Below are 10460 nucleotides of genomic sequence, written 5' to 3'. Positions count from 1 at the left end.
TTTGTATACTTTTTCATCTTTTTAAGGAAGAAATTTTTGTTTTTGTTGAGTTTTTTTTCTGGTTTTCTATTTTCTATTTCTTTTATTTATACTCTGATCTTGATTATTTCCTCCCCGTTATTTGCTTTGAGTTTAATTTGCTCTTCTTTTTCTAATTTCTTGGAATGAAGCATTATGTTATTGACTTAAGATCTCCCTTCCTTTTTAATATAGGTATTTACAGTTATATTTTTTTTCCCCTCAGTACTGCTTTAAATGTACCTCAAAAAAGTTTTCATGTCTTATCCTTTTGTTTTCATTCATCTCTATGTATTTTCTAATTTCTTCAGTGATTTTCTTCTTTGACACATTGGTTATTTAGGAACATGTCGTTTAATTTCCACATATTTGGAAATGTCCCAAATTTCCTTCTGTTATCAATTTCTCTGGCTTTCAATGTTGACTGTGATGTGTCTGGGTGTGGCTCTCTTTGAGTGTATCTTACTTGGAGATTCTGCTTTTTTTTCCTGTATATAGGTCACACTTTCCTGTTTCTTTGCCTGTCTCATAATTTTTTCTTGAAAATTGGATATTTTATATAAGATATTGTAGCAACACTGGATAATGATCTCCCTAGGGTTTGTTGTTTTAGTTCTTTGCTTTGTAATTTGTTTGTTAGTGTAGTGACTTGGCTGTATAAATTCTGTGAAGTGTGTTCTCCTGGCAATGTTCAGTCTCTCATGTCTCTGCTTAATTTCCTTTTATCTTTTAGCTTATCTTTTAGTTTTATCCTTTAGTCTAGCTACCTAGAGACAGTCCCTGGTTTGGCATAGCTTTCTACTGGGCAAAGGTTGTCATTAAGTCCCTTTATCTAGTGAGATTTTTACTCTTTACCATTGGATGTGTGTGTGGCTTGGAGTCTGCTATTACAGCTTTGGCAATTTATGATTCTTGCCCCACGTTTCTCTAAAGACTAGGAACTTGGATGTTCTCCCTCTGATCACTCTTAAACTGGCACAGCCTGAAGCATGCACACAGTCTTTCAGACTCTAGAGGATTAGTGTAATTTTATCTGTAATTCTGAATTCATAGGATTCCCCTGGGTTAAGGTAGCTTATTGTTCCATCAGTGTTTCATCAGAGGTTGCATTTAAGTGTCTTGTGTCAGTAGGTATCCACCTTGTGTTGATGAGTCACTATGAACTTAATGAATGCTTTCAAGTCTTCCCATGTCTTTCTCAGATTACTTTGAGTGGGTGCAGCCTGAAGCATGTGAATGGCCTCTCTGATCCCAAGAGTTGATTTTGATTCTGGCAGGGTGGTGCTCCTTTTTGCTGCCTCTTTTCCTGATCTTATTAAACTGCTGACTCTTCTGCCATTTTGCCTGCATCATGAAGCTACTGGCCTCCTCTTAAATGTTCTCCACTAAAATCTCTATAATTTTGACAATCCCTTAGGCATGTACTTCTCCACACTCTGCTCCAAATAAAGTCCGTCCCCAAGGGCAGAAATGGTGAACTCTTCTTCCATGTGGCCTGCCTTTTCCCTTGGACAGAAGCTGTATGTTTTTTCTGATCACTTAGTTGTTCTTTATTTTTTCATTTGTAAATTCAGACTTAGAAATGTTAAAATCAAAAAACAATAATTAGTTCAAAATTTGGATTAACACTTTTACAACAAAATATTTTTTCTTCTAAAATACATGTCCAGGAACACAGGCAAGAAAAGTTGCCTATTACTTACTAACCAGTAAAGCTGGTCTTGTGATTAAAGATGCAAATTTATTTACTGCTGGCTTATTTACACAAGTTTTATTTCAGAAATGTTAGACTTTAATAATTCATTTGTCCTGTTCTTATCCCCTAGACTTCATTGTTCTTCTGTAGTAAATGATCCATTGGAAACCAAAATTCTTAACCCACATTTTTTGAAAGAATGAGGCTTTGTGAGAATAATTTCCAATTTCTGAATTCAAACCTTGTAAATTCAAGTCAGTTAATAGAAGCAGATTTCACAAAATGTTTAAATTGGTCCTAAACTTTAGAGGAAACAGTAAAGCAACTTCATATGAATATATGCAATAAATTTGTACTATGTGTATGGGTGTATTCTGAATGTTTATTATGTACTCATTCATTTGTATGAACACGCTGATTAGTACATAATCAGTAACCAGGGGTTCATCCTTGAAACCTCTCTCTGTATATATATGTATTTTTTTTTCTATTGTATATTTTGTATTGTTCTTTATCTTATTAATGTGTAGAGTAGTCATATGACGAAAATTAAAGTTAGTTCTCATCATACAAAGGAAAGAATTTCAGATGAATTAATTATTAAAATTTATGAATTAAAACCTGTATATATTAGCATAAAATATAGGAACTTAAATATATATGGATATAAATATTTGTTTATATATATATTTGCTAGAATTTCTACCTTTAATAAAATAATTAGTGCTTGAATTTCATATTGCTTGGGAAGAATGCAAGATTAGATAAAAGGGCCTTATTGATTCCCCACTGTAACAACAAAAATGTAGACATTCACCACAGATGAATACTGAAGAGGTCAGGAGGGCAGAATGTAGAAGAAATGTATGAATATGTAACAAGTTCCTCACTGGAATGGTAAGGAATGTTTTGATTAAATAGACCATGAAAAAGAGATTTTTTAGTGTTGTGTATGATCACCTTTCAGTTCCCACTTGTGGACATGGATAGTAAATAATTGGTTATCCATAATCCACCAGGCACACCTTCAATTATATTAAGGCAAATCTATTAGAAATCTGCAGCGTATTCCTATAAATTTGAGTAGATTGAAGCAAAACAATTGCTTTTAGAGAATATAAAGCAAAATAATTGCTTTTCTCATTTTGTCTCTTACAATTTTGTTGAAGGAAAGCTATATTGATAAATTAAAATAAGGTATGAAATAGATGTGTATGTGACCATAAAATTTGCAGTCTATAGAAACCTTTAAGGGAAAAGAATATTATTTATGAGGTAAAGATGAAAGTACACTTACATACTCATTTAAAAATGAGCATACTTCAAATGTACCAAGTTCATTCATCTGGAAGTTACTTTGAATTGTAAAAGAATTACTGAGTGACATCATTTAATGAATTTCTTCACATTTCATATTCTAGAATTATTTCAGTTGACACAAATATAAATGAGATTTGTTTTTTCTTTAATATGAGTTCACTTCTCCTTTCTTTGTTTCAAGATGCTGAAACAGGAAAAAAAAAAAAAAACACATATTGAGTGTGGCAGGGAATGCAAAATAATGTACCTGACTTTGAATGAAGTACCTGACAGAAGATACTGATGGTACAGGAAATATGCTCTCCTGGATTTTGTTTTCTTTCTCAATTTTTTTCATTAGTTGGCAACAAAAGGAAATTTGATGAATTTGCTTTATTTTATGAGTGAAATTGGTACACATAATTCTGGAGTGCATCTTCAGTTTCTGAATGAAATCTATAAATATGAATTAGGTAATGTCATTCTACTATAAGTTATGGAGTATCAATATAAGATCTGCAGTGGTTAAGTTCTTAAGCTCTAAACAGACATTTTTTTGTTTTGGTCTCCAGCATTTCATCAATTGTATGATTTCAAGGGTAGCAATTATAAGGTACAATTTTTTTATATGCCAAATATGTTTGTAGTGTAGTTTATTAAGTAAAGATCATTTTAACTAACAGTTACCTTATTTATTTAGTATGTAAAAAATATCATAAAAACTTATTTGAAAATAATAGGTATTTTTAAGATTTTAAGTAGATATTTATGACCCTATAGTAGCTTAAAAGAATTCTTATTAAACAATACACTTCACTAAATAAGATTTATAAAGTTTGGTGATCTCCTAATGAAAAATTATCCAAGGTAAAGATTTGTTTGTGTGCACTTATGAGCATATCTATCTCATCCAGGTGTGCAAAATCATTTAATACAAACATGAATAACAGCATTTGAAAAATATATTTGGATGCAAAGCTATTATGTGTGTATATATATTTAATATATATAATATATAATTTCATGCACATATATGAAGAAACGAAACAATCAATATATTTCAGAAAGTCATTTACATATTTAAAACTTTGTTTTTATAGTTTTGAACTGTAAAGAAAAAATCAATTGATATCTAAACTGATTAAGTGAAGTTAATTTAGTTTTGTTCTGTTGAGAACTATTGCCTCAAATGATTTTGAATTGTTCTGAATTCAAAATGCACAATAATGTTAACATATATATGTTTATATATAACAGGTGTGATATGGACATATGTAATTGCTCAGAAATATTATGAAAAATTATTTATACGTAGGCTTAATGCTGATTCATTGTGTTCCTTTTAAAATTTAAAGACTCCTTTTGCCTCTTTCTTGTTTTCTTTTGTAATTTTTTGTTTTACTTCATACAAATAAAAATGTCTGCTCTATGTGAATCATAGGCGTAATGAACTCCTATGGACCCATCACTCAAGAACTAGAATATCAAAAATACTTTGCACCTATTCATACGCTCCTCTTTTACATCATTCCTCTGCCTCCCCTACCCTAGAAGTAAGCATCATTGTAAAATCTATTACATCAGTCAGCTTTTCTTTGACAAGAAATAACCACAAAATCTGAGTGGAAAACAGTATATATTTCTTACTCATAATTCCCTGAAGAGGATGAGTGACTCTGTTTAAGCTATAAGTCTAGTTCAGGTTCTTTCCATACTTATTATTTCTAGGGCTCATGGAGAGGGTAAGAAGCAAAAATGTGAGATGGCACACTGCCATTTCCACTCATAATCCTACTGGCCAACAAGCCACATAGCCAAACCCAACATCACAGGCGTGTGCCTTGGAGATAGTGTGTCTGGTGGAGGTGCACATTTGTGAACAATAATCCAATCTATTACATCTGTGTTTATCATTTATTTGATTTTTTTTCCAAATTATGAACATTTGCTTATGCTATTAAATTCCAAAGGGAGGAAAGAGAGGACCCAACAGGTTTTTGATAGTGTAAACCAGAAGGGTCAATAGTATCTTTTCATTCATTAATTTATTTAACATTTATTTAGGAAGTGCATACTATGTTCCAGGCACTTCCCTCATTCTCCATTTTTTCCCTCCCAATCAGTTTTATCATTTAAAATTTTATTTTATTGCATTCAGGGTTCCATTAAGGTTATAAAATATTTAGAGAAAATTACCACTTCCATATAGTATAGCTAGTTGATCCTATTATATTTATTTCATAATTATAGTCGACATATACAAACAGTGATGATGAATGATTTCCAGTCAACTGTAGTACATTTAGATTATTTTAATGTAGTTAAGGCTATGATACTTTATTACTTTTACTGTTTAGATAGACAATAAAACAATTTATTTTGTCATCTGTTAGACTGAGATTCCTTATGGATAATGCTATGAAAGAAAAGGTCCATTAATAAAAAGATTGAATTAATTTATCAGTAGAATGTTTGTTACTCTAAGAGGGCTTTCAAACATATCAGTTTAATTTTTGTTACCAATTTATTTCGTAAGATGAAATTTAAAGTTTATAGTTTCTTGCTTTGTTCTATTTCAGGTGTAATAATTTTTCTCTGAGAAAATAATAAGAGTAAGTAGTTTGGGTATTTTTTCTGTTCAAAATTTTAAATTTTCAGAAAATGTCTAGAAACATAGATTCATCATGGTATTACTAGATGCCTTAACAATAAGTATCCACATTTAGGCATTTTCATTAATTATACAATGAGATTTGAGAAACTTAATTTTAATTGCCCATTGTCTTTTTTCCCCCCATTTTTCTCCCTAAAGCCCCAGTAGATAGTTGTATGTCATAGTTGCACATCCTTCTAGTTGTTGTATGTGGGACAGCGGCCTCAGCATGGCCAGAGAAGCAGTGCGTGGGTGTGCGCCGGGATCCAAACCGGGCTGCCAGTAGCGGAGCGAGTGCATTTAACCGCTAAGCCACGAGGCAGGCCCCTAATTGCCCATTGTCTTTTCAAATTTATTTCACACAAATAAAGAATACTCAGTAAGATTTGTAAAGAATCACCCAAGTATGGTTGTATATCAATCAGTTCTATGTCTAATACTATAGGTTTCTTAAACTCTTCATTGAAATACTGTCACACAATGTTTAAGCAGGTTTCTCTTATGAGTATAAACCTTTCAATCATCTAAATAACCCAAGTGGAAAACATACACCAATTAGTCTCTTTTGACACTGTCATCATAAAATTCCAAAAAGAAAAGGGAAGTAGGAGAGTTCAGTTTTTACAAAGCAATAAAGTAACTGAACTTAGACCCATTTATTTATCACTACCTGAGCAAGGAAAAAGAAGGGTTAAGAAGCATAGGGCAAACATCCTTTGTTCAAGCAATTTTCAAAGCCTCTTTTGGGATTTAGGGCCATGTTACTGTTTGTAAAATCTTCGACATAAAAACAGGCACAAAAAAATTTGCTTTAAGAACTTCCATGACATTTAAGCCATATCACTAACTCTGTGTTGCAATAGACTTTTTGTATTGGTCAATCTTTTCAACTGAGCACTTAGATACTTAGTAGTCTTTTAAATCTTCTCCCTCCACTCCCTGATCATTGGACCAGGAGAAGAAAACATATTAACACACCAAGCCAGTTACAGGACAAATACTGCATGATTCCACTTATATCAGGTGTCTAAAGTAGTCAAACTCATAGAATCAGAGAGTAGAATGGTGGTTGCCAGGGGCTGAAGGGAGGGGAAAATGAGATGTTGCCTGATCAATGGGCATAAAGTTTCAGTTACGCAAGATGAAAAACTTCTAGACATCTACTATACAACATTGTGCTTATAGTTAGCAACATTGTACTCAACACTTAAAAATTTAAGAGGGTAGAAAGAAAGAGAGTTTTCCCAAAGCATACCCAACAGAAATGTATTAAAGCAATTATATCATTATTAATGACAGAGCATTCTTAAATCAACAATCCGGAGAAAAATAAATACAACGTTTTATAAGTTGGGATCATCATCTTCCTGATTCTGATACATTAGGGACCATTGCACTATTAACTATTGTTACCGGCAGATTCAACTTTCTTATATGGTGAAATAAAAACTTCCACTTATAAAAGGACCTTCTGAACTCTGCATAATTACATGTTCTTTAAAGCCAGACACCATGGAGACAGCTAGAGAGAGATCCACGGAGGCTTTAAGATAGACATTTATTTCCAACATAATGTGGGATGTGAGGGTGTGAAGGATGTGTAGGTGCAAGGAAGGACATATTTTCCCTGTTTCTGAATTATTTTTTCCCTGAAATGAAATCTTTAAGCATCAAATTAACTTCTGTGGAATTGTAAAACAAATATCAATATAAGTAATTTGAATTCTTTGGACATTAGATTGTTACACTTCCTGTTGAGAATAATCAATAACTCGTCACAGTATTAATTATATCAGGCAAATTTGAAAAGTGCGGGTGGGCTGTATCCAAAATTACTTATTATCAAAAGAATTTGTAAAACCAATACAATGTGGCTCAATCACATGCAAATTTCATAGCCTGAAGCTAGATATGCTCAATTATTTAGTCATTAACCAATCAAACAAGTCACTTAACCTCATATTCCATAATTTTTGTATGATAAAAATGTATGACTCAAAACAAATAACAAAGAGAAAGCAATTAAAATCGTAAAATGAATACACAAATACAGTTATTAGCATACTTATATAAGTGAATTATGAGTAAATGAGAAAATACGGGAGCTATAGTCAATCTTAGTATGCATGTGATGTCTGAATATTTTGTTTGCGTCAGGGCAGGCTTTAAAAAAATAGAAACATTCAGACAAGTTGGGTTTAATTTATTGTCCATGATAGATTTCCACTGAGAAACCTACTTCTAGAGGTCTAAGATTCTTGTTTATATTTCGGACTTTGGGAGAGATAAAACAGTTCCTCTGTTTCAATGCTGCTTCTGTTGTCATACCTGTCTTTTCAGAACTCTGCATATTTCAGCTGCAGAGGAAAAAATCAGAAGGGAATTTCCCAGTAGCCTGTTACCACTGTTACCTATCCAAGCAACAGCACTGAAGTATGAATAGCAATAAGTAGAAGGGGTTTAACATGAAGATCAATGGGGGCAAAATCTAATGAGTACATTATGCTGCAACAAGATTCAAAAGAACTCTATAGTTATGTTCAGTCTGGCAATCCAACGTTCTCAGTGTACTGAAAAATGGTAGATACATAGGAACATTTGGTTGTTAAGTTTGCGGGAGCAAAAAGGGCTTTTGAAAGAATTAGACATTTTAAAAGACTACAACCCATAAATCTATCACATAAAAGTCAAAGACTCTAAGAGTATTTGGTTGGGAAATAATGAATGTGCTAGCTCCATTGGAGTTATATAATGTGTTTTGTTTTGTTTTGTTTTTAGTATTTAAAAATAGGGTAGACATCTTAAAACAATGATGAGAATGCACGCATAAGATAAAAGAAAGATTAGTTCTAAAGGTGGGACCCTCCCTAAAGAGAAGTGGAATTTTATTTTTCAATTTGGATGAATAAAATATAAGAATAAATGAAAATAACCTAAGAACTGCTTATGTCTTAAGATAAGTTTAGCTCTTTAATAAGAAAGTGTTAATATGCTGCTATTTATTTTATGACATATTGATGATCAAGAATCATATTGATAATTGGTATAACTACTTTTTTAATGTCCCAATTGCAACTGAGATTATAAATTGGGACTCTAGAAAACATTGTTTCTTCTAAAGACACAGTAAATACTGATTGATTTTTAAATATTTTTATTCTTTTTTATAAAACATTGCATTGTATCATGAATAAATTATATATGAATTTATTTAAGGTGGATATGACCTCATAAAACTTTTTAAAACTATAACATAGTTTATACAACATATATACAACAATAATGCCTGGCATATGGTCGATGTTCAATATTTTATGATTATTTCCTTATAAAACTGTTGTCACAGTACTAATTTATGAAAACAATATTTAGAAAACCAATAAGTAGTAAATAGCACTTTATACCATATATAAAACCAGGGAATCACTGTGGTAACTCACTGGAAAAGCAATGTGTCATTTCAGGTGGAGGGATTGAAGTGAAAAGGAATTAACCATTCTAAAACTCAGGTTAGTCACACCGTGTAAGTGAATGAGGTTTCCATGTTCTGTCTACCTTTCATGAGAATCAGATTATTTTTCCTCAAAATGCTTTTTAATTGTCCCTTTCATTGATTCGAATTTTTAAGAGTTTATAGATAATTTCCATGGTATTTCTCCTGGGAAACTGATCATTTCTCCTTATAAAAGAGGAAATATCTATTTTTTTATTGATGTTTTAATAGTTTATAACATTGTGAAATTTTGGGTTGGACATTTTTGTTTGTCCATCACCATATATATGTCTCCCTTCGCCCCTTGTGCCCACCCCCTACACCCATTGCCCCTGGTAACCACAATACAGTTTTCTCTGTCCATGTGTTGGTTTATATTCCACATATGAGTGAGATCATATAGTGTTTGTCTTTCTCTTTCTGGCTTATTTCACTTAACATAATACCCTCCAGGCCCATCCATGTTGTTGCAAATGGGACGATTTTGTCCTTTTTTATGGCTGAGTAGTATTCCATTGTATATATATACCACGTCTTCTTGATCCAATCATCAGTCGAAGGACATTTAGTTGCTTCCACTTGGCTATAGTGAATAATGCTGCAATGAACATAGGGGTGCATAAGCCTCTTTGGATTGTTGATTTCAGGTTCGTCGGATAGATTCCCAGTAGTGGGATAGCTGGATCATAGGGAATTTTTTGTTTTTTAATTTTTTGTTTATTGCAGTAACATTGGTTTATAACATTGTAAAAATTTCAGGTGTACATCATTATACTTCTATTTCTGCATAGATTACATCATGTTCACCACCAAAATACTCATTACAACCCATCACCACACACATGTACCAAATTATCCCTTTCACCCTCCTCCCTCCCCCCTTCCCCTCTGGTAACCACCAATCCAATCTCTGTCTCTATGTGTTTGTTTATTGTTGTTATTATCTACCACCTAATGAAGGAAATCATACAGTATTTGACCTTCTGCCTCTGACTTATTTCACTTTGCATTATACCCTCAATGTCCATCCATGTTGTCACAAATGGCTGGATTTCATCGTTTCTTATGGCTGAGTAGTATTCCATGTGTATATATACCACAGCTTCTTTATCCATTCGTCCCTTGATGGGCACTTAGGTTGCTTCCAAGTCTTGGCTATTGTGAATAACGCTGCAATGAACACAGGGGTGCATGTACCTTTACGCATTGGTGTTTTCAAGTTCTTTGGATAAATACCCAGCAGTGGAATAGCTGAATCATATGGTAGTTCTATCCTTGATTTTTTGAGGAATCTCCATACT

Source organism: Ceratotherium simum, chromosome 10, assembly GCF_057802395.1.
Source record: "Ceratotherium simum simum isolate JZ-2026a chromosome 10, ASM5780239v1, whole genome shotgun sequence".
NCBI classification, from domain to species: domain Eukaryota; kingdom Metazoa; phylum Chordata; class Mammalia; order Perissodactyla; family Rhinocerotidae; genus Ceratotherium; species Ceratotherium simum.
The sequence above is the reverse complement of the archived record's forward strand: the minus strand, read 5'-3'. Positions refer to the sequence as shown.